Raw genomic sequence first — 23,047 nt, forward strand, 5'->3', positions numbered from 1 at the left:
CGCAGGGAAGACTGTCGGTCCTTCCTCAACAATCACCTTCCTGGGGGTCATTCTGGATTCAGTGAAGTTGGAAGCAAGGCTCCCTGAGGAAAAATTGCAACAGATCCGGTTGGCCATCCAGGAGGCGGCAAGATCCTGCTTCCTGACCAAATCAAGTCTCCAATCATTGCTGGGCCGGCTGAACTTTGCCATGAGGGTCATGCCCCAGGGGCGCACCTTTGTGTCTCGGCTCTTGTTGCTCCTACCATCAGCCCCGGAACAGGACAGTGTTGTCCGGTTGGACCAACAAGCCATGGCAGACCTGTCCATGTGGAGCACGTTCATGTCCTCATGGAACGGCATCAGGTTATTTATTCCCCCCCTGGACCCGTCCTCGCCCACGGTTTATTCTGACGCGGCTGCATCCAAGGGCTTTGCGGCCATATTTGGTAATCACTGGCTAGCCGGGGCCTGGCCGTCCCAGATTATGCTGGACGTGCATGCCCTTCGGTCTTCTCCCTTGTTGGAGATGTATCCAGTAGTGGCAGCAGCTCATGTATGGGGTCACGTTTGGGCAAATTCGAGGGTTCTATTCATTACCGATAGTCAGGACCTGGTCGACATTGTCCGCAATGGCAGAGCCAAATCCCCAAAGATCATGTCCCTTATGCGTAGGCTGGTGTGGTTGTCCATGGTACACAACTTTTGCTTCGAGTGCTCGCACATTCAGGGTTCCAAGAATACGGCTGCTGATGCGCTATCCAGGTTTAACATCGATATCTTCTTTCAGAACATGCCACTCGCGGATGGAACAGGGGCGGAGGTTCCGGCATACAGCGACCTGGTGTGGGACTGACATCGCTGATCAGCAAGGCGAAGGATCTGTTGCACCGGAGCTTGTCTGACAATACAATCAGGAACTACCGTACGGGCTGTAATCTGTTTAAGAAATTTGCCGACAGTCACCCACAGGGCGATGTGGATGACGTATCATTCATCATGGCCTTCATCGCTCATTGCCATACCAACCTCGGACTCGCTCACAATACCATCCGCCTGTATCTGGCGGGAGTGCAACACCAGTTTACATTGGACAATCCGGGCCGGATTTCATTCTTCACATCACAAGCCATCAAGGCCACGCTCCGGGGCATTGAGAAAACTGGGGCAAGCAGGCCGGTGGTCCGACAACCCATGTCTGGATCCTTATTTAGGCAATTGTCCCTGGCTCTGGATGGTGATCCTTTTGGGCCATTAATCAGCACTATCATCAAGGCCGCCCTTTATCTAGGGTTTTACGGGTTCCTTCGTCCAGGGGAATTCACCACCTCTGTCCGCAATGGCCGTCATCTCCAGAAGCAGCACTTGTCCTGGCACCGCGATCTGTTTGTGCTGAGCATTCCATCTACCAAGACCTCCCAGACAGGGCCTCCAACCCTGGTGTCTTTCTACCCCTCGCACAACGCCTGGTGCCCGGTCAAGGTACTGCATCAGTTATCTGTGGCCCTGCAGGCGGCGGCAGCGGACAGCCCCCTACTCTCTTTCAATGGAGGGCCATTGTCCACACCTCAATTCATGTCACATGTACGTGCTTTGGTGACCGGTTTAGGTCACGACCCTAAGGGCATCTCGGGGCATTCTTTTCGTATTGGGGCAGCCTCGGCGGCATCCAGGCACCAGATACCCCCTCATGTCATAAGGTGCATGGGGCGCTGGAGGTCATCGTGTTTCGCCAGGTACGTCCCGAACCCCCAATCCGAAATCCGTGATGCCTTCTGTTCCCTTGCCTTGTAATGAGATAATAAATTTTTCATGGTTCGATTGTGTCTCCTTTTTGGCCCCTTTTAGGCTTATCCTCGTTACAGGCTTCCGGCATTCACCAGCCAGAGGTTGGCACTAGCTTCCGCATCCAGGGACCGTCGCCCTGACCACAAGTAGTTAAGGCTGCCGTGCAGCCTGTATTTGTGGGAGGGGCATAGGCCCCGCCTCCTGGCTATTTGAGGAGGAGGAGTGCAGAGGGACGGGACGTGCAGCCAGGTACCCCTCCCTCCCTTCCCCTTTTATTAGCTCTTCCCTTGGGATAGGCCCCCTTTTAGGCTTATCCTCGTTACAGGCTTCCGGCATTCACCAGCCAGAGGTTGGCACTAGCTTCCGCATCCAGGGACCGTCGCCCTGACCACAAATATATATATATATATATATATATATATATAATTCCCAATATTATTGTCTATTGTATATTTCTATTCATCGTATACATATATGTGTAAAGGCCGATTTATTGGCCTGCATTTGTGGGAGGGGTGTAGCTGCCTTTATATCCGGCATATACCCCTCCCTCAATGAACGTCTCGTCTTGTTTCTACCTACCACACATGCAGGCAGGTGTCGGCAGCGTTCCTGGGCTCACGAGTCTGCGGTCAAAGGTGAGTATGCTGCCTCATCCAGCAGCCATGTCCACGTAGTCCGGCCGGCGGTGTTTCGGCTCCCCAAGGTGAGGGGGAGCACCACCGCACCGGAACGATCGGCAAGGGAGCTACGTGCGGCTCCCCACGCGGCCATTCATTGTAGGGTTTCAGGGGACAGCGTGTTCCCAACTTCGGCGCAGCCGTAAAGTCTTGCACGGGCCGCCGTGCAGTTAGATAGGAAGGTAGGGAGCCTGAGCTGCAGCAGGCTCGGTGGTCTATTAGTCAGGTCTGCCTGCTCCAGCTCAGTGCACAGGTCAGAACCCTGCTTGCTGGTGAAGATTAACCTCTTAGTGACCAAGTGTTTTTTCATCAATGTACTTGTATGGGGTCTTGTTTTTTGCAGGACAAGTTATAGTTTTGAATGCACCATTTTAAGTACATGTACTGATTGATTAAGCAAGCTGTTTTAGCTAAATCCTCCGTTGTTTAAGTCAGTAAAAGGCGTATTAATGGTCACTAAGGAGTTAAAATAAAATATTTAGTATATATAAGGGGGGGGGGGGTTCATATGTGGTTTAGGCAATATTGTTAACCACCCTTTTGTAGTTTCTCAGCAGGCTTCTCTTTAAGTTGCAGCACATTGTGTCATATTAAAAAAAAAAAAAAAAAAAAAAAAAAGAGGCTGAGGCTGTTTGTGTAGGTTAATCAGGATTTATTCTCAGTTTGGTACTATATTATAGTACTGCTACACAGCATGGTCTTACGCCGTATGATTCTTTGCACTAGGCTCAGTCGTACATGCAGCGCGTTTGTTCCACTCAGTTTACCGTAGTTACTTTTGGTTTCCGCATTACTATTGTTTCGTTTTAATTCCTGTTTACGCTTGTACACTGGTGTTTCATGATTTGATGTTTCTTTTCTAGGTCCGTGCTTCCCTTTTCTCGAGTATGGCCAGAGTTTTTCTTAAAAAAAGGAAAAAAAAAAAAATATATAAGAAAAAAATAAAATAAAAAAATCATTGATTTGTCAGCCCCGCATGGGTCCCATGTAGCTAGTCTCGACTCCCTCATCCCATCGGAGGAGGTTAGCATGAAGTATTCCTCCATTGACCAAGCCATAGCTATCATCATGCACTTAGGTCCTGGAGCAGCGTTGTCTAAGGCGGATATATCCGACGCCTTTAAGCTTCTCCCGATCATGCCGGCCCTCTGGCAGTGGCATGGCATTAAGTGGAGAGACCAGTATTACTTCTCTTCGAAGCTCACGTTTGGCTCTAAAAGCAGCCCGTGGCTATTCGATCAGTTGGCACAGGCCCTCCACTGGGTGTTAGAGAACAAGGTACAGTGTGAGCATGTCATCCATTATTTAGACGACTTCTTGCTGATAGAGAGGCCAGGAGTTGCCCCAGTAGGTCTCAAGAAGCTTCTGAATTGTTTCTCTCGGTTAGACGTCCCAGTGTCCCCTAAGAAGGTTGAGGGTCCGTCCACTGTCATCACTTTCCTGGGCATTGTTTTAGACTCGCAAAACATGCTAGTGAAGTTACCCACAGATAAACTGGTCAGGATCAGGGAAGTGATACACAGGTCCACGGTTACTACTGTGACCACTAAGGCCGAGTTACAATCACTGTTGGGCATGCTGAACTTTGCCATGCGTATAATCCCACAAGGCAGGTCCTCCATTTCTCGTCTGCTGACCCTCCTCCCCTCAGCACCTTGTCAGGACAGCCTGGGTCACTTAGACAGTCTGGCTCTAGCGGATCTTCACATGTGGGATCACTTTCTCCACCAGTGGAATGGAATTTCCCTTTTCATTCCCGCAATATGTAGTAGTTCTCCTGTAATTTTTTCTGTCGCAGCTGCAAGTTCAGGGTTTGCAGCCATTTTTGGCACCCATTGGTTGGCAGGCGAGTGGCCAGTTGGAGTCAGACGAATCCCGGGTTTCTTGCAGACCTCAGCACTATTTGAGTTGTATCCCATGGTCGCGGCCGCCCGTGTTTGGAGTAGCTATTGGTCTAATTGCTCAGTTTTGTTTGTAACAGATAACGTAGCTGTTATCGATATTTTAACCAGCGGTTTGTCTAAGTCCTTACATATTATGAGTCTCCTGAGGCGTCTAGTACAACTTTCATTAATGCATCATTTCCATTTCAGTTGTGCACACTTGCCTGGTACACAAAACATGGCAGCGGATGCCTTGTCACGAGCTAATACCTCCCTTTTCTTTCAGATCATGCCAGAAGCGGACATCACAGGTGCCATGATTCCTCCACACGAGTCACTAGTCCTGGTCTAACTGAACACCTAGCTACTGCGCACATGTCGCTTGCTAAATCTCTCTCACCTAATACGGCCAGAGCTTACCACACAGGGTGGAACACATATTGTAGGTTCCAGGAGCGGTTCCCTCAGGGGCAGTCCAGCTTTATAGAATATGTTCTTGCTTTCATAGGGTTTTGTCACTCCGAGTTGAAGTTATCCCATAATACGGTTAGGTCCTACCTAGCAGGGGTTCAGCACTTTCTGGCTGTGAGCTACCCGGATCGGGGTTCCTTATTCTCTGTCCACGCTGTTAAGGCCGCTTTGAGGGGTCTGGGTAAATGTAGCGTGAAAGGACGGGTCTGTAGACAAGCTATTTCAGGTCAGGTTTTCCGTGATCTCTCTGACGTCTCAGACAAGGGTCCTTATGGTTTCCTCCTTAGCCTAGTGCTCAAAGCTGCTATTTATTTAGCTTTTTATGTGTTTTGAGACCTGGTGAGTTCACGAGCTCCTCCAACAGCAGTAAGTTCGTAGCGATTAGCCAACTGGTTCCGAGTGTTGAGTGTCTCTTTTCTGTTGCCAGCGTCGAAACGTCACAGGTGGGTCCTCCGGCTCAGGTGTCATTCTTCCCCACAGAACACCGTTGGTGCCCCGTCCGTGTACTCAATCAGTTACTGGCTAGTGATGAGCGGCAGGGGTCATATTCGAATTCGCGATATTTCGCGAATATTTTTTTAGAATATTCGTCGAATATTCGAAAATTCGAATTTTCGTAATTCGAATTTTCGGATTCGAATTTTTATTGCGAATTTTTCAACTTTAAGACAAAGAAGATTATAGCACTATGTTAGCTAAATTGCTCTATATTCGTTTTTTTCGAATATTCGCTATATTGCTATATATTCTTGATTTAGAATATTACAAATATTCGAAAAAACAAAGTTATAGCAATATAGCGAAAATTCGAAAAAACGAATATAGAGCAATTTAGCTAATATAGTGCTATAATCTTCTTTGTCTAATAGTTGTAATTTTTTTCTCATCTGAAGTTCAGATTGGAAAAAAATTACAACTATAAAAAGAAGATTATAGCACTATATTAGCTAAATTGCTCTATATTCGTTTTTTTCGAATATTCGCTATATTGCTATAATTACGAATATTCGAAAAAACAAAGTTATAGCAATATTTCGAAAATTCGAAAAAAACGAATATAGAGCAATTAAGCTAATATAGTGCTATAATCTTCTTTGTCTAATAGTTGTAAGTTAAAAAATTCGCAATAAAAATTCGAATCCAAAAATTCGCATATTATACAATCATTACCTTGCCGATTTTTTCAAGAAAAAAAAACAAAAGATTATAGCACTATATTAGCTAAATTGCTCTATTTTCGATTTTTTGAATATTCGCTATATTGCTATAACAGTTTTTTCGAATATTCGTAATATATAGCAATATAGCGAATATTCGAAAAAAACGAATATAGAGCAATTTAGCTAATATAGTGCTATAATCTTTTTTTTTATAGTTGTAATTTTTTTCCAATCTGAACTTCAGATGAGAAAAAAATTACAACTATTAGACAAAGAAGATTATAGCACTATATTAGCTAAATTGCTCTATATTCGTTTTTTTCGAATTTTTCGCTATATTGCTATAACTTCGTTTTTTCGAATATTTGTAATATTCTAAAACAAGAATATATAGCAATATAGCGAATATTCGAAAAAAACGAATATAGAGCAATTTAGCTAACATAGTGCTATAATCTTCTTTGTCTAATAGTTGTAAGTTAAAAAATTCGCAATAAAAATTCGAATCCAAAAATTCGCATATTATACAATCATTACCTTGCCGATTTTTTCAAGAAAAAAAAACAAAAGATTATAGCACTATATTAGCTAAATTGCTCTATTTTCGATTTTTTGAATATTCGCTATATTGCTATAACAGTTTTTTCGAATATTCGTAATATATAGCAATATAGCGAATATTCGAAAAAAACGAATATAGAGCAATTTAGCTAATATAGTGCTATAATCTTTTTTTTTTATAGTTGTAATTTTTTTCCAATCTGAACTTCAGATGAGAAAAAAATTACAACTATTAGACAAAGAAGATTATAGCACTATATTAGCTAAATTGCTCTATATTAGTTTTTTTCGAATTTTTCGCTATATTGCTATAACTTCGTTTTTTCGAATATTTGTAATATTCTAAAACAAGAATATATAGCAATATAGCGAATATTCGAAAAAAACGAATATAGAGCAATTTAGCTAACATAGTGCTATAATCTTCTTTGTCTTAAAGTTGAAAAATTCGCAATAAAAAATCGAATCCGAAAATTCTAATTACGAAAACTCGCATATTACACAATAATTACCTTGCCGATTTTTTCAAGAAAAAAAAATCGTGCATTTTCGAATATGACCCCTGCCGCTCATCACTACTCCTAAAGTCAAGTATATTGCAGCCTTCTTATTGGCCCACAAGCTAGAAGCAGGAAGGGATCATGTGTACTGATAAAAAAAAAAAAAAAAAAATCGGAAAAAACGAATATTCGAAATTACGAATATATATAACTATATTCGAAATATTCGCGAATTTTCGAAGTGGCTATATTCGCGATAAAAATTCGAAATTCGAATATTCGTGATCAACACTATTACTGGCAGCATTAGATGGCCTTGGGCCGAGTAGTCCATTATTGCCTTTTGGCCAATCGCCTCTCACAACCCACCAATTTGTGTCCCATATACGCCCTCTGTTGGCCAGCTTAGGTGTGGATCCAGCTTCGGTGTCGGGTCATTCATTCCGCATCGGGGCTGCATCCGCAGCTTCAAAAAATCAGGTGCCGACGCACGTCATCCAGAAGTTAGGTCGCTGGCGGTCATCGTGTTTTAGCAGGTATATTCCTCATCCTAAGGTCGAAATGTCGCTTGCTTTTCAGAATCTGGTTCTGTAATTTTGTGTTGTAATAAAGGAAAATCCTGCCTTTTAAGTTTGCTGTTTTTGCCCTCTATTCAGGCGTCCCTACATCGCCGCGGTTACGGCATAATTCTAGCCGCTTAAGAGTTGAGGGGGCCACAGATGGGGTCAGTTCCTTCTCGCCATCATTAACCCCGACCACAAGTGTAAAGGCCGATTTATTGGCCTTCATTTGTGGGAGGGGTGTAGCTGCCTTTATATCCGGCATACACCCCTCCCTCAATGAACGTCTCGTCTTGTTTCCCCCTCCCACCTTCCCTTTCATATTAGCACTCTTAAGGGGATGCCCTCTATTCAGGCGTCCCTACATCGCCGCGGTTACGGCATAATTCTAGCCGCTTAAGAGTTGAGGGGGCCACAGATGGGGTCAGTTCCTTCTCGCCATCATTAACCCCGACCACAAGTGTATATATATATATATATATATATATATATATATATATATATGCATATATATTTATATTTTTAATTATATATATATATATTTTTTTTTTTTATTTCTACTTCTAATTTTATATTTTATATTTATTCATCATTCCTCATTGCATATATTATTTACATATTCCCTCTATATATTTTTCGATTCTTGTCCATTCTATTGTCCATTCTATCTGTATATAAGGGTTTCAGATCAGGTATCTTACCACCCCTGATGTTTCATTATACCGATCATTTCTATGTATTTTTATGTATATCTATTACTTGCCACCATCCACAGTATGCTAAATGATTCACACACCAGTTTCCCGTAAGTACACTCGGCACCTATCCCGGTCATGTGATCAATATCACATGATCACACAGACAGTGCCTTACACACCCACCGTCCCCTGCGTGCTGCCAAATAGAGACATGCGCAAGGAACCACCAGTAAACCCCGCCCCCCGAACGTGCGTCCCCCCAAGCGTTCCACGGGGAGGAAGTGCATTGGATCGCTACATCCCTCCGCAATAATACTTGTCCTGTGCCACGTCCCCATAGCCCGCACTTTCAACTTTAAGCGCTCCACTAAATTATACCAACTTATTTGACTGCGCTTTATTATTTCTTTATTATCCCTTGTATCATTTGATCACTCTATTTCCGCTTTTTGGAACGCAGTTTGCGTTCCACCGACTGGAAGTGACACCCCACCACTTCCGGTTTTGGTCTTCTTTTTTGCGCCAAATCCTTAATTGATCTGTGTATTTATAGACCTGACCTGCCAATAGTACCACTGTATCCTTCTTGCTCCTGATGAAGGGGATATTCTACACATGATCCTGGCCAGGGGGGAACCGTCAGAGGTGTCATGTGCTTATCCTGCTCACGACCCCCCCTTTGAAGTAAGTGCCTAACTGGATGTTTCTCATCCATTTTATCTCATATTTCTTGTTTTTAACCTCTTGTTTTTAATCTCCTGCTGATACCATTGCGGGAAGTGACCTTTGTCTGTCTGTCTGTTTTTATCTACCTTGTATTTTTATATTGTGTACTACTGTACCACTGAGACATTACATTCTCCACCCACTCTCAGATTGGTTTGGCACTTTTGTGCGTTTCTCATTATCCCTTGGTCAGTTGAACTCTGTTCAATTGACCTCCTCCCCTTGTGTATCTCATTTTTACATAGAGTGCCTTTATTGGACACTTCTTTAGCTGCCTTCCTTGCGCTACTCGGACCTACTGTACCACCCTGTACCACCCTGTACAACCACTGTCGGCGCCTACTTTCACACACTCTGGGGATTTTGCCAGATCCTTGAGTGGTTGAATAAACTTCCCTTTTTTTCCCTTTTTTCTTCCTATTCTGCATTTTTGACCACTAGATGCCGCTGTTTCTCCACACAGCTAAGTAGATTGCAAGTATTTGAATATTTATAGGAGGAGGAGACTTATTCACAGTCCAGGAAGTTGCTGCTGTCTCCATCTTGTGAGGAACAGAGAAGGACTGTGTGTGTGTGTGTGTGAACAGAATCTGGTCGCATGCAGGCGTCATGAAGTTCTGGAGTGGCCAAAGTCGCAGCAGAGAGGGACTGATCAAAGGATTGTTTCTAAGAAGGCTCTTAGGAGCTTTGGAACAGAGCTAGCCTGCAGGACCTCATGGTTGCTGAAGAGACTTGTTGCAGTTCAGTTTAAAGACATCATCAGATACAGAACAAGACCCGGGTCATTAAAAGCGTGCACGCACCAAATTGCAGGTTTGCGCCTAAGAGACTGTGACTAGGCCTGTTAGTTAGTTAGATAGGGACTCTGTGTTTTATAAGGCCAAAAGTGTTTTCCACGTTTACTCCAAGAACTCCATAACTAAAAGGGCCATTGCCCAAGTGAGAGCTGACAACTGGCCCACTACTTCAATTCAGTTCAGCGCATTGCTCAGGATCAATACTCTGATACAGGTTCCTGGACTAGTTATGGGAGGGGAGGTGTTCTAGAGTTGATAAGATTGTAAGCTGCTGTGCTGCACCACAGATAACCCCGTACTAAGCACTCAATCGTTTGTCGTCAATAGGGTAATAACAGGTATGGTGGGGTAGTTTTTGTGTGCCCACCAGTAGGCAAATCATAGCAAATTTCCTCGGTATCCACCAGGGGCATCTTGCTGTGCAGCACAGGGGTTCTCAGCAGTGGCTGAGTGTATGTAACTTAAATTTCTTTGTCTCCATATTTGGAATTGTGTTTATTGCTAAATCTTTCAGTAAAGAAAGTTCTGTTTTGCATAAGATGGTGTCAGTGTTGCTTTCCTCGTTTGTGACTTCTCTGTATCCTGGAGAGCTCACCCCGGTACACAGCTTACACTGCGACCCCACATTGAAGATCTGCTGGACTACTGAGCAGCCAGGGAGGACAAACTGAACTACTATTGAGACCTCCTTTCTAATCAGTTGGCCTCTGCCTACTGTATGTGTGCCATCGCCCAGCACACCACTATGTCACAAGGCCACTCTGTGGTCTCCTCATGCTGCTGCCAGCTCACTACTATGTCTCTGGGCCACTCTGTGGTCTACTCATGCTGTTACCACCTCAACACTCTGTGGTCACCTCATGCTGCTGCTACCTCACAACTCTTTCACTGGGCCACTTTTTGGACTTCTCATGTTGTTCCCACCCTCCCCACTCCATGACTGGGCCACTATTTTGCTTTTTTGGCCTGGATGGCATCACCATTTATTTGACCCTTCTTCTGATCTGTCAGAAGGAAAGAAAAATGAGACGCACAAGGGATCCTATCTATGTATCAGCTGTAAGGTCTGCATGACATGGTCCCTATTTGGCATCAGAATTGGCTTATGATTTGGTAACCAAAAGCCAGGGACGGTTCTAGGTGAAATAGGGCCCACCCACATGACTCTTGCTGACTTTAACGCCCCCCCCATAACTACAGAAATGCAGCGCCCCATACCTCTTACATCCAGTGACTAGGGTTGAGCGAACCCGAACTGTAAAGTTTGGGTTCGTACCGAACTTTAGAATTTTTTAACCCCGGGCCCGAACCCGAACCTTTCAGTAAAAGTTCGGGTTCAGGTTCAGTGTTCGGCGAGTTAATGGTGCTTTTTGAAAGGCTGCAGAGCAGCCAATTAACAAGCGTTTAATTTGTGTGCCTTTAGAAGCCATCACAGCCATGCCTACTAATGGCATGGCTGTGATTGGCCAGTTCAGCATATGACCCAGCCTCTATATAAGCTGGAGTCACATAGCGCTGCACGCCACTCTGCTCTAATTAGTACAGGGATAGGATGCTGCTGTTGTGAGGGAGATAATAGGAAAGAATCTTTAATCTGAAGTGCTTGTTAACACAGCAATCTAGCTAGATTTAGTTTTGTGGGTGCAGTGCACAGTCTTTTTACCCTGCCCTGAGCCCAGTGACACAGAAAAATAACTTTTATCGGTCTGTTAGTTAGGTAGGCGGCGGCGGCCATTTTATGCAAGTTCAGTGCACCAGCACAGCATATGTGCATTTGTGATAGTTAAATAGAAGCTTAAAATACTGCAATTATATTCTGGGTTTAAAAAAAAATCACCCATTTTGGCTATACCCTCCATCTAGGGCCTATGCAGCATTTGTCAGTGTGAAATTTAAGCTTGAAATACTGCAATCATTTTATGGATTTTAAAAAACATCCTTTTGGGCAAAATACTAAAGCCCTTTCTGCATCTGTCAGTGTGAAATACAAGCGTTAGATACTGCTGTCCTATTTTGTTATTAAAAAAAACCACCTATTTTGTCCAAAATCCTGATTTTGCGGCGTTTGCTGCATCTGTCATTGTTAAATACAAGCTTGAAATACTGCAATAATTTTCTGGGTTTAAAAAAGCACCCCCTTTTTTGCAATACCCTACATCTGGGGCCTATGCAGCATTTGTCAGTGTGAAATTTAAGCTTGAAATACTGCAATAATTTTCTGGGTGTTGAAAAACACCCTTTTTGGGCAAAATACAAAATTTGCAGCCTTTGCTGCATCTGTCAGTGTGAAATATACACGTTAGATCAGTGGTTCTCAACCTTTCTAAAGCCGTGACCCCTTAATACAGTTCCTCATGTTGTGGTGACCCCCAACCATTACATTTTTTTCCTTGCTACGTCATAACTAATTTTGCTACTGTTATGAATTGTAATGTAAATATCTGATATGCAGGATGTATGCCCGTCTATTACAAGGTGTTAGGTAGTTCTGTAATTGGCGCTGTGTTGTGGGGGATCTGTGTAGGGCGCTGTGTTGTGGGGGATCTGTGGAGGGTGCTGTGTTGTGGGGGATCTGTGGAGGGCGCTGTGTTGTGGGGGATCTGTGGAGGACGCTGTTATATGGGGGATCTGTGGAGGACGCTGTTATATGGGGGATCTGTGGAGGACGCTGTTATATGGGGGATCTGTAGAGGACGCTGTTATGGGGGATCTGTGGAGGATGCTGTTATGGGGGATCTGTGGAGGACGCTGTTATGGGGGATCTGTGGAGGACGCTGCTATGGGGGATCTGTGGAGGACTCTGCTATGGGGGATCTGTGGAGGACGCTGCTATGGGGGATCTGTGGAGGACGCTGCTATGGGGGATCTGTGGAGGACGCTGTTATGGGGGATCTGTGGAGGACGCTGTTATGGGGGATCTGTGGAGGACAGTGTTATGGGGGATCTGTGGAGGACACTTATGGGGGACCTGTGGATGGCACTGTTATGGAGTGGATCTGTGGAGTACGCTGTTATAGGGGATGTGTGCTATGACACATAGGGCCATGAGGGGGGCCAGCATAAGACATATAGCATCTTATGCTGGTCCCCCTCATGGCCCTATGTGTCCCCTCATGTGTCCTAAACTGCGCACATAACTGTCTTTGCGTGTAAAGTATGTTACTCCTGTGTGAAACAATCTCTCTCCTAGTGAGATTTCCCTACCTCCTGACTTCCTGTCGCACTGCTAATGACGTGAGGAGGCGTTCCTGAGTTTTGACGATCTGCGCATGCGCAAACCGACAGTTTATGGAAAATCTCAGCGGAGTTCAGCTTTACACCGGGACACTGCGCATGCGCAGGAGAGCCTTAGTAGGGAAATATTACGGCCCAGTGCGCAAGCGCGGCTAACTCTGGCCTGCGCATGCTCAGTGTCCCGGTGTGAAGCTGAACTCCGCTGAGATTTTCCATAAACTGTCGGTTTGCGCATGCGCAGATCGTCAAAACTCAGGAACGCCTCCTCACGTCATTAGCAGTGTGACGGGAAGTCAGGAGGTAGGGAAATCTCACAAAGTAGGGTAATGTAACGCTACAATCGTGCAGCCCTAATAGGAAGCCTCAGGCGACCCCCCGGAAAGGGCCGATCGACCCCCAAAGGGGTCGCGACCCCTAGGTTGAGAACTGCTGCATTAGATACTGCTGTTATCTTCTGTTATTTAGAAAAAAAACAACCATTTTTGGCAAAATACTAAATTTGCAGCCTTTGCTGAATCTGTCAGTGTGAAATACATGCGTTAGATACTGTTGTTATATTCTGTTATAAAAAAAAAACACCCATTTTGGGCAAGATCCTACATTTGCGGAGAAAGAGAAGAGCGTCAAATAAGGGACGTGACCCCAGTCGTGGTGCCGCTGATGGAGCTCCTGTTGCAGGGAGAGGATGTGGTCGATCTGTGCCAGCTACACGCACAAGTGAAACACCTTCCTCAGGTACGAGTAGGCGACAGAACCTTTATTTAGCGTTATTTGGTCGGGCCTTATGCGGCTCTATGAATGGTGAGGCCAGAACAAGTACAGGCGATAGTAGATTGGGTTGCTGACAGTGCCTCTAGTTCCTTCACATTGTCTCCCACCCAGTTTCCTGCTGAAAGATCAGAGTTGGCACCTTCAGCCGATGTCCATCAGTCTTTCACCTCAACCCCTTGCAAATCAGCCAAGCAGTCTGAGCCCAAAGTCATGCAGCAGTCTCTTCTGATTTTTGATGACTCTGCTAGCAGGGTTTCCCAGGGCCATCCGCATAGCCCTGCCCCAGAAGTGGAAGAGATTGAGTGCACCGATGCCCAACCACTTATGTTTCAAGATGAGTACATGGGAGGACCACCGCAGCACGTCATGGATGATGACGAAACACAGGTGCCAACTAGTGATGTCGCGAACATAAAATTTTCCGTTTGCGAACGGTGAACGTGAATTTCCGCAAATGTTCGCGAACCGGGCGAACCGCAATAGACATCAATAGGAAGGCGAATTTGAAAACCCACAGGTACTCTTTGTGGCCACAATAGTGATGGAAAAGTTGTTTCAAGGGGACTAACACCTGGACTGTGGCATGCCGGAGGGGGATCCATGGCAAAACACCCATGGAAAATTACGTGGTTGACGCAGAGTGTGGTAAGTTGAAATCGCAATGCGATTTATAGAACTTGAATTAATCGCATTGCGATTTCAACTTTCTCAAATCCGACAGTACATTCTAGCATGGAGTCGTTCCCATGGTGATAGGGACGCTCCATGAGCACGGAAGTCAGCAGAAGTTCTGTTGAAATCGCAATGCGATTTATAGAACTTGAATTAATCGCATTGCGATTTCAACTTAGAGCTTCTGCCGACTTCCGTGCTCATGGAGCGTCCCCATCACCATGGGAACGGCTCCATGCTAGAATGTACTGTCGGATTTGAGAAAGTTGTAATCTCAATGCGATTAATGCAGGTTATATTAATCACACTGCGAATTCATCTTAGAGCTGCTGGGTTCCTAATGGTTGTATTGCTAGAATATAACGAAGATTAAGAATATGGTTCTATATTCGTTATATTCGTCAATTCTAGCAATACAACCATTAGGAACTTAGCTTGCATTCGCAATGTGATTAATATAACCTGCATTTTTCACATTGCGATTACAACTTAGATCTGAGTTCCTAATGGTTGTATTGCTAGAATTGACAACGAATATAGCACTATATTCTAAATCTTCGTTATATTCTATCAATATAGCCATTAGGAACCCAGCTCTAAGTTGTAATCGCAATGCGATTAATATAACCTGTATTAATCGCATTGCGATTACAACTTTGTGACACTGCAGCTTCAGAATTAATCTAAGATGGATGCTGTCCTTGCTTTTTGATAGGCGGTGGGAGGGTCTGGGAGGGAGGGTATGCTGATTGGCTGGAATGTGTCTGCTGACTGTGAGGTACAGGGTCAAAGTTTGCTCAATAATGACGTATAGGAGGCGGCAAACGCTAACAAACTATGTTCGCCGGGAACTATTCGCCGGCGAATAGTTCGGGACATCTCTAGTGCCAACTGCTGTGGCTTTCTGCAGTGTGCAGGAGGGCAGGTGTGAAGACTGAGAGGAAAATGATGTGGAGGACGATGAGGTCCTCGACCCCACATGGAATCAAGGTCATGCAAGTGACCTATGTAGTTCGAAGGAAGAGGCGGTGGTCGCACAGAGCCACCAGCACGGCAGAAGAGGGAGCAGGGTGCAAAAGTGGAGCAGCCGTCCCCTAGACAGTACGCCTGCTATTGCCCAATGCAGCAAAGGACTGAGCACACCAAAGCCAGCTCCAAGGTGTACCCTGGCGTGGCAGTTCTTCAGACAATGTGCTGACAACAAGACACAAGTGGTTTGCACGCTGTGCAATCAGAGCCTGAAGTGAATCATGAACATTCTCAACCTGATAACAACCTGCATGACCAGGCATTTAAGTGCAAAGCACGAGCTGCAGTGGAGTAGGCACCTCAAAAACCAAGAAAGGTCTCTGACTCCTACTGCTTCCTCTTCTGCTGCAGTATTGGCCTCTTCATCCCCCTCTGGAGTGACAGTTGCACCTTCGACCCCACAAACAGAGGATCTGCCAGCAATACCATCACCTGGGTCACCAAGCATCTCTACAATGTCCCACAGAATCGTTCAGCTCTCCATCTCCCAAACACTGGAGCAGAAGAGGAAGTACCCTTCTACCCACCCAGGATCCCTGGCCCTGAATGCCAGCATTTCCAAATTACTGGACTTTGAAATGCTGTCATTCTGTCTGGTGAAGACGGAGAGTTTTAAAAGCCTTATGGCAGTGACTGTCCCACAGTACGTCGTGCCCAGCTGCCACTACTTTTCCAGGCGAGCCATCCCTTCCCTGCACAACCAAGTGGGGGACAAAATCAGGTGTGCACTGCGCAGCGCCATCTGTGGTAAGGTCCACCTAACTACGGATACGTGGACCAGTAAGCACAGACGGGACGTTATATCTCCCTAACAGCACACTGGGTAAATGCAGTGGCGGCTGGGCCTGAGGCGGATAGCAGTTTGGTGCATGTCCTTCCACCACCGAGGATTGCAGGGCACCTCAGTTTGCCTCCTGTTGCTTCCTCCTCCTACTCCTCTTCCTCATAATCTACCGACTCCTCATCCGGTCAGCGTAACACCTTTACCACCAACTTCAGCACAGCCAGGGGTAAACGACAGTAGGCAGTTTTAAAACGTATCTGTTTGGGGGACAAACCCCACACCGCGCAGGAGCTGTGGACGGGCTTTGAACAACATTGAGCCTCAAGCCCGGCCTGGTGGTGTGCGATAATGGGCAAAATCTCGTAGCAGCTCTGGGACTAGAAGGTTTGATACACATCCCTTGCCTGGCGCATTTGCTGAATTTGGTGGTGCAGAGGTTCCTTAAAAATTACCCCCGATATGTCAGAGCTGCTGCAGAAAGTGCGTGCTGTCTGTGCGCGCTTTCGACATCCTCACCCTGCTGCTGCTCGCCTGTCAGCGCTGCAGCGTAACTTCAGCCTTCCCGCTCACCGCCTCATATGCGATGTGTCCACAAGGTGGAACTCCACCTTGCACATGCTGGCCAGACTGTGAAAGCAGCAGCAGGCGATAGTAGAGTTTCAGCTGCAGCATGCACGGGTGAGTCGCTCTGCGGAAAAGCACCATTTCACCAATAATAACTGGGCCTCCATGCGAGACCTGTGTTCCTTGTTGAGCTGTTTTGAGTGCTCCACCAACATGGCCAGTGCCGATAACGCCGTTCTCAGCGTTACTACTCTACTTCTATGCCTCATTGAAAAAACGCTTCTGGTGATGATGGAAGAGGATGTGGCACAGGAGGAGAAGGAGGAAGAGGGATCATTTCATAGGGTTTCCGGCCAGCCATTCACAAGTGGCTCCGAGGGTGGGTTCCTGCACCCACAAAGGCCAGGTACACAATTGTCCAGCCAGGGCATAGTTTTGGAGGATGACGAGGTGGAGGATGAGGAGGAGGAGATGGAGGAGGAGGAACTGTGTTCACAGCAGGGTGGCACCCAAACCAGCTCATGGCCATCACTGGTGCGTAGCTGGGGGGATGCAGAGGACACAGACGATACACCTCCCACAGAGGACAGCTTGTCGTTGCCTCTGGGCAGCCTGGCACACATGAGCAATTACATGCTGCAGTGTCTCCACAATGACCGTGGGTGGCCACGCTGCTGGATCCCCGTTATAAGGACAACATACCATCCTTAATTCCATCACTGGAGCGTGATTGTAAGATGCGCGAGTACAAGCACACGCTGGTAGACGCGCTGCTGGTGGCATTCCCACCTGACTGCGGGGACACAGTGGAAGCACAAGGCGAAGGCAGATGATGAGGAAGAGGTCGCCAATGCAGCTGGGGAAACACCAGCACCTCAGAAGGCAGGGTTAGCATGGCCGAAATGTGGAAAAGCTTTTTCAGCACGCCACAACAACCAGCACCACCAGCTGATATGGAATGTCTTAGCAGGAGTCAGCATTTCAGCAACATGGTGGAGCAGTATGTGTGCACACGCCTACACGTACTGAATGACGGGTCTGCACCCTTCAACTTCTGGGTCTCCAAATTGGGCACATGGCCTGAGCTTGCCGTTTATGCCTTGGAGGTGCTGGCCTGACCTGATTATCTTAACATGTGTTTAGGACGGCAGGGGGTGTTATCACAGACAAGCGCAGCCAACTGTCCACAGCCAATGTGGACAAGCTCACGTTCATTACAATAAACCAGGCATGGATCCCACAGGACTTGTCCGTACCTTGTACAGAATAGACATGTATCTCGGCCTTACTCAGCCTTTGTTATACTACAGCTCAATTGCTCATTGTTGTATTTTTAATATTTCCCACTCTATTGGGGTGTACCCTAATTGAAAAAAAATAAAAATAAAATGTAAACCAAAAACCAGTGGAACAGGGAAGGGAAACGCCTCTCCCTCTCCTGTCCCACAGCACTGTCCTGGGGACAGCGGTACAGATTAATATGGAGATGAACGCTTCTTCAATGGAAGCTTTCATCTGCCTGTGACCTGCCGTTAGTTGTGGGCCGGCGCCGGTATCGGGTGGGGGCTTGGGGGCCCAGGGGCAATTGCCCCCTTTCCTATATGGAAGTGCTGGCCCAGCCAAAAGCAGGAGTGGGTACAAAACACAGAAGACATAAAAATATTCCATTCACGTGTCATCTCTGTTTTGGCTTTAGCAATACGGATGGATTATTGACCAAATGCTGACCGAGTGAAGGTGGATGCTCAACAGACAGGATCCTTTTTGGGGGGGGTTTGTTTTGATGGATGAGAGGAAGGGCAAAATAATCAGCGATGTCAACACAAACTTTCTGCTGACATCCTCTCCACTCTGTCGGGGGGGGGGGGGGGGGCTCTACTTGTATAAGCGTTGAATAGAACAGGTTCTGTAGAAATCTATGTGGAATCAGCTGAAGGCAGTGTAAAAGGAATGCGCTCTTTCACGCTATATTAGGATCTTGGGCCTCTGCCCGATTCTTTATATCTGGCGCTAACATTGACCTGTGAAGATGAGTTCCAACTTGAGTTAAATAACTTATTTGGTCAGTTTTGACCCCATGAAGTGTGCAGTCATCCTAAGAGTGACGCCTGTCATCTGCATTTCATACTGACTCGCAGTATTGTTTCACTACCATAGCAGACTCACTATGCTTGTTTATGTAAGGCTTGTTGTTCTACACCACTTTACAGGCTCTCTGCAGCCAGGAAATCTAAGTAAAAGTGCTTTATCATCATCATGTCAAGGCTAGGGTGCATATGGCTCTGTTGCCCAAAGATGATAAAGCACTTTTACTTATATTACCAGAATGTTAAAGTCACATTACATCTTTTTAGTGTCCTAGATATGATATACTGATTCTTACACAACATTCAACAACATAAATGTATTAAAATTTGCAGTCAAAAGAAAAAAGAAGTCCAGTACCGTTTTAGCTAGTAGAAAACTAGTTTAGTGGTCTCATTTATAGAAAATTTTAGAGGCATGCTGACAATATACAAACACACAGTACTAAATCAACGGAGAAAGAACTAACTCAAAAATATTTGAGAGAGTTGAAAAAGGTCATCTGAGGTCTTCTTGTAGGATCCACAAAACTTTTAGACGTGGTACCTGAGAATCTCAGGATCACAGAATTCTACATGCTTCCCAAAATGCATATATAAACTTGGTAATCCAGGGAGCCCAATCATTTCAGGTGTGGGAACCCTCACTGAAAAAAAATCTCAGGGTGGATAGAGGGCATCCTCAAATCATTAGTGAGGAACACAGTAAGTTATCTACAGGACACTACCGACTTATTAAACAATCTTTCAATCATAGGTCCTCTCCCTAAAGACACCATCTTGGCCACTGTGGATGTGGAATGTTTATATTCAAATATCCCACACAATCATGGAGTAACTGATGGCCAACTGTTCTGCAACTCTCCAAATTTATTCTCACCCACAATTAACGTATTTTCCTGCCCATAAGATGCACGTAGGTTTTAGAAGAACAAAATAAGAAAAACTTTTTTTTTTCATTAGATCTTAGGTCAGATCCCCAATCAGCTCAACAATGTTAATCAGACCTCAGCTTTAAACCCTATTTAGACCTCAGAACAGACCCCCAATGTTAATAAGTTCCCCAGTCAGACCTCATATTAGACCTCCATATTAATAAGTCCCCCAATCAGACCTCACATGAGACCTACATATTAATAAGTTCCCCATTAGACCTCAGATCAGACCTACAAATTAATAAGTCCCTCAATCAGACCTCAGATCAGACATCCATGTGAGTACCCCCAATCAGACTTCAGATCAGATCTCAATAAGTCCCCCATTCAGACCTCAGATCAGACATCACAACACAGCGAGAGGCTGAGGAAGACCGGGAAGTGGAGAGTACAGAGCCAGGAGAGTGCTGCATTCTCCTCTTTCCGGTCCTCCTGTACTAATGAGCACTCGCTTCCATAATGGAAGCGATCATTAGTATATGCCCCATAAGATGCACTAATATTTTCACCCCACTTTGTCGGGAAAAACCCTGTATCTTATGGAACGAAAAATATAGTATTTCTCTTTTGGCAAGGAGATATATTTGCAATGCAATGGAACAGCTATTGGCATCAAAATTGCACCACAATATGCAAATCTTTTCATGGCAAAACTGGAAAGTAATGTCTTTGTTATCCTGTCCCATCAAACCCTTGGACTACGTCAGTTTCATTGATAATAGACTGACTCTGAACATGGCCTGATAAAATTCCCTGAATGATTTAATAAATTTCATCCCACTTAAATCCTGATCCTCCACTATTCCAAACCAAAAAACAGCTTTCTGGACACCACCATGAAAATGCAAAACAGCTCATTACAGACATCCCTGTATTATAAACCTATTACCCGGCCTACATACCTCAAATGGGACAGCTTCCACCCAAAACACATTAAAAAGTCTATCATCTACAGTCAGACTATCAGATATAATCAAATCTGTTTCAGCCCATCATACAGGGATGAGCATTTGCAACATCTAAAAAGGACATTTTTACATCATCCTGCTTCAATTGAAGATAAGATCACAAGATCCACCAGGATACCCAGAAGTCATCTTCTCCAATACAAGGAAAAGAAACAGAACAAGCATGTAATTCTGGTAGTGACCTACAACCTGCAATTAGAGGTACTGAGGAAAATTGTCAAAAAATTACATCATGTCCTACAAAAGTTTGGCTAGGTAAAAGCAATTTTCCAAGATCTTTCCTTCTTGCTATGTTACTGACCACCTCCAAATCTGATAAATATTCTGTTTAGAAGTTCAAAAAGGAATATATCCCCTTTAAAATAAAAAGATCTAAAACCTGTTCTCATATAATGACAACAGATAAGATCCGGATCCCCAACAAACACCAAAATATTAAAAGTTTAAATCATCCCCGTTTCCCAATTTTACATATAAAAATATATAAACAATATAAAATAAACCAATTGTCTGAACTATCAAAATTCCTTTGCGGTGAATGCTGTAATGGAAAAAAAAAATTAAAACATGTGATTCACCTTTTTTAGTCATCTTGTCCCCCTTAAAAAAATAAATTAACAGTGATCAAAAATTTGCACCAATAAAACTGCAGTTTGTTATGCAAACAAGCCCTCATACAGCTCTGTAGACCGAAATATAAAAAGTTATGGCTGTCTGAATATAGCGATGCAAAGAAAATTTTGATCTTTTTCAAAGATTTTTATTTAAAAAAAAGTAATTAAACAGAATAAAAACTATATGTTTGTTATCGCTGCATTGATATTGACGAGCAAAATAAGGACATTGTGTCATTTTTAGCGCACGGTGAATGCCATTTCAAAACCCCCAAAACTTACCAGAATTATTATATATATTTTTTTTAATTTACCTCACAAATATTTTTTTTTCCTGTTTTCCAATACAAGAATTTGAAAATTAATTGGTGACATAAAAAATGTGTATTGTCCCACAAAAAGTAAGCCCTCACATGGCTATGTGAATGGAAAAATAAAAAAGTTGTGCCTATTGGTACGTCAGGAGGAAAAGTCAAAAACGTCAAAATAAAAAATAGGCCCAGTCTTTAAGGGTTTAAAAAATTGTGGACTGAATTTGTATAAGGGATTTATGGCACTTTACAAGAGTTAAATAATCTTCTATACAGATAGTGGAGGCTGCAGGTCTCAAAGATAACATAAATTTAGAGACCATGCAACTTTCACACGACTTATCTGTAAGACAAATGATAACATATTCTCAAGAATTTTGATATTCTATTGTTTTTCAAATGTCTTTTAATTACACCATGTCTCTGCTCTTTTTGTCAGAAGCTTGCTATGTGACATCATTGCGTCCATTAAAAGGCATCAGACCTGCAAGACTCTTACGTATTATTTTTTTTTGTTTCTCTTAATGAGTGCACTAAACTAAAATTTGCAGTTAAACATTTATTCTGATTATATTATTATATGTAGTAAAGTACAGGTAAACCACAAAAATACACAGAAGGAATCACTAGAAAGTTTGTTGAACAATAATAGGGATAAAGTTTTATTTAGTTTTTTACCACGGGTGTATGGTGGATTGATGTTAGTTCTGAGTAAAAGATATAGGGAGACAGAAAAGGGGTTGGGAATCAGATATAGAAGAAGAAATTGTGAATTGTATAAAATTTTGTCGATGGAGAGTGTTAATCCCTTAAGAATATCAGACAGGGTGACATTGCTTTTTTTTTTTATTATTATTAAATATAGGCTGCATTGGATTCCTGTGCTTTTTTTAACTCTTTAATGACTGGGAAATTTTCAATTTTTCCATTTTTGTTTTTTAACTCCAGCTTTCCCAAAACCATAACCTTTATTTTTTTTTTTTCCATAATCATAGCTGTATGAGGGCTTGTTTTTTGTTGTACTTTTAAATGGCACCATTTACGGTTGCATACAATGTAGTGGGAAGCAGGAAAAAAAATACAAAATGTGGTGGAATAATAAAACTACAACATTTTGACACCGTTTTTTTCTATGGGTCAGTATGATTACAACAATGCCACATATGTATAGTTTTTCTTGTGTTTTATTGCTGGAAAAATTAAAAACTTTGGAAAAACAAATTGTTTATTTGCATCACCATATTCTTACACCCATAACATTTTTATTTTTATGTGTAG

At 44.0% G+C, this 23,047-nt stretch overlaps 1 protein-coding gene across 2 annotated transcripts in view; it reads right to left on the reverse strand.

The window, feature by feature from the left end:
* The window catches only part of LOC122946193 (cytochrome P450 2C16-like), a 72,906-nt gene that overhangs the window by 44,639 nt on the left and 5,220 nt on the right, over nt 1-23,047 (reverse strand). The window lies entirely within an intron of this gene.

The sequence above is a fragment of the Bufo gargarizans genome, chromosome 9, assembly GCF_014858855.1.
Source record: "Bufo gargarizans isolate SCDJY-AF-19 chromosome 9, ASM1485885v1, whole genome shotgun sequence".
NCBI lineage: Eukaryota > Metazoa > Chordata > Amphibia > Anura > Bufonidae > Bufo > Bufo gargarizans.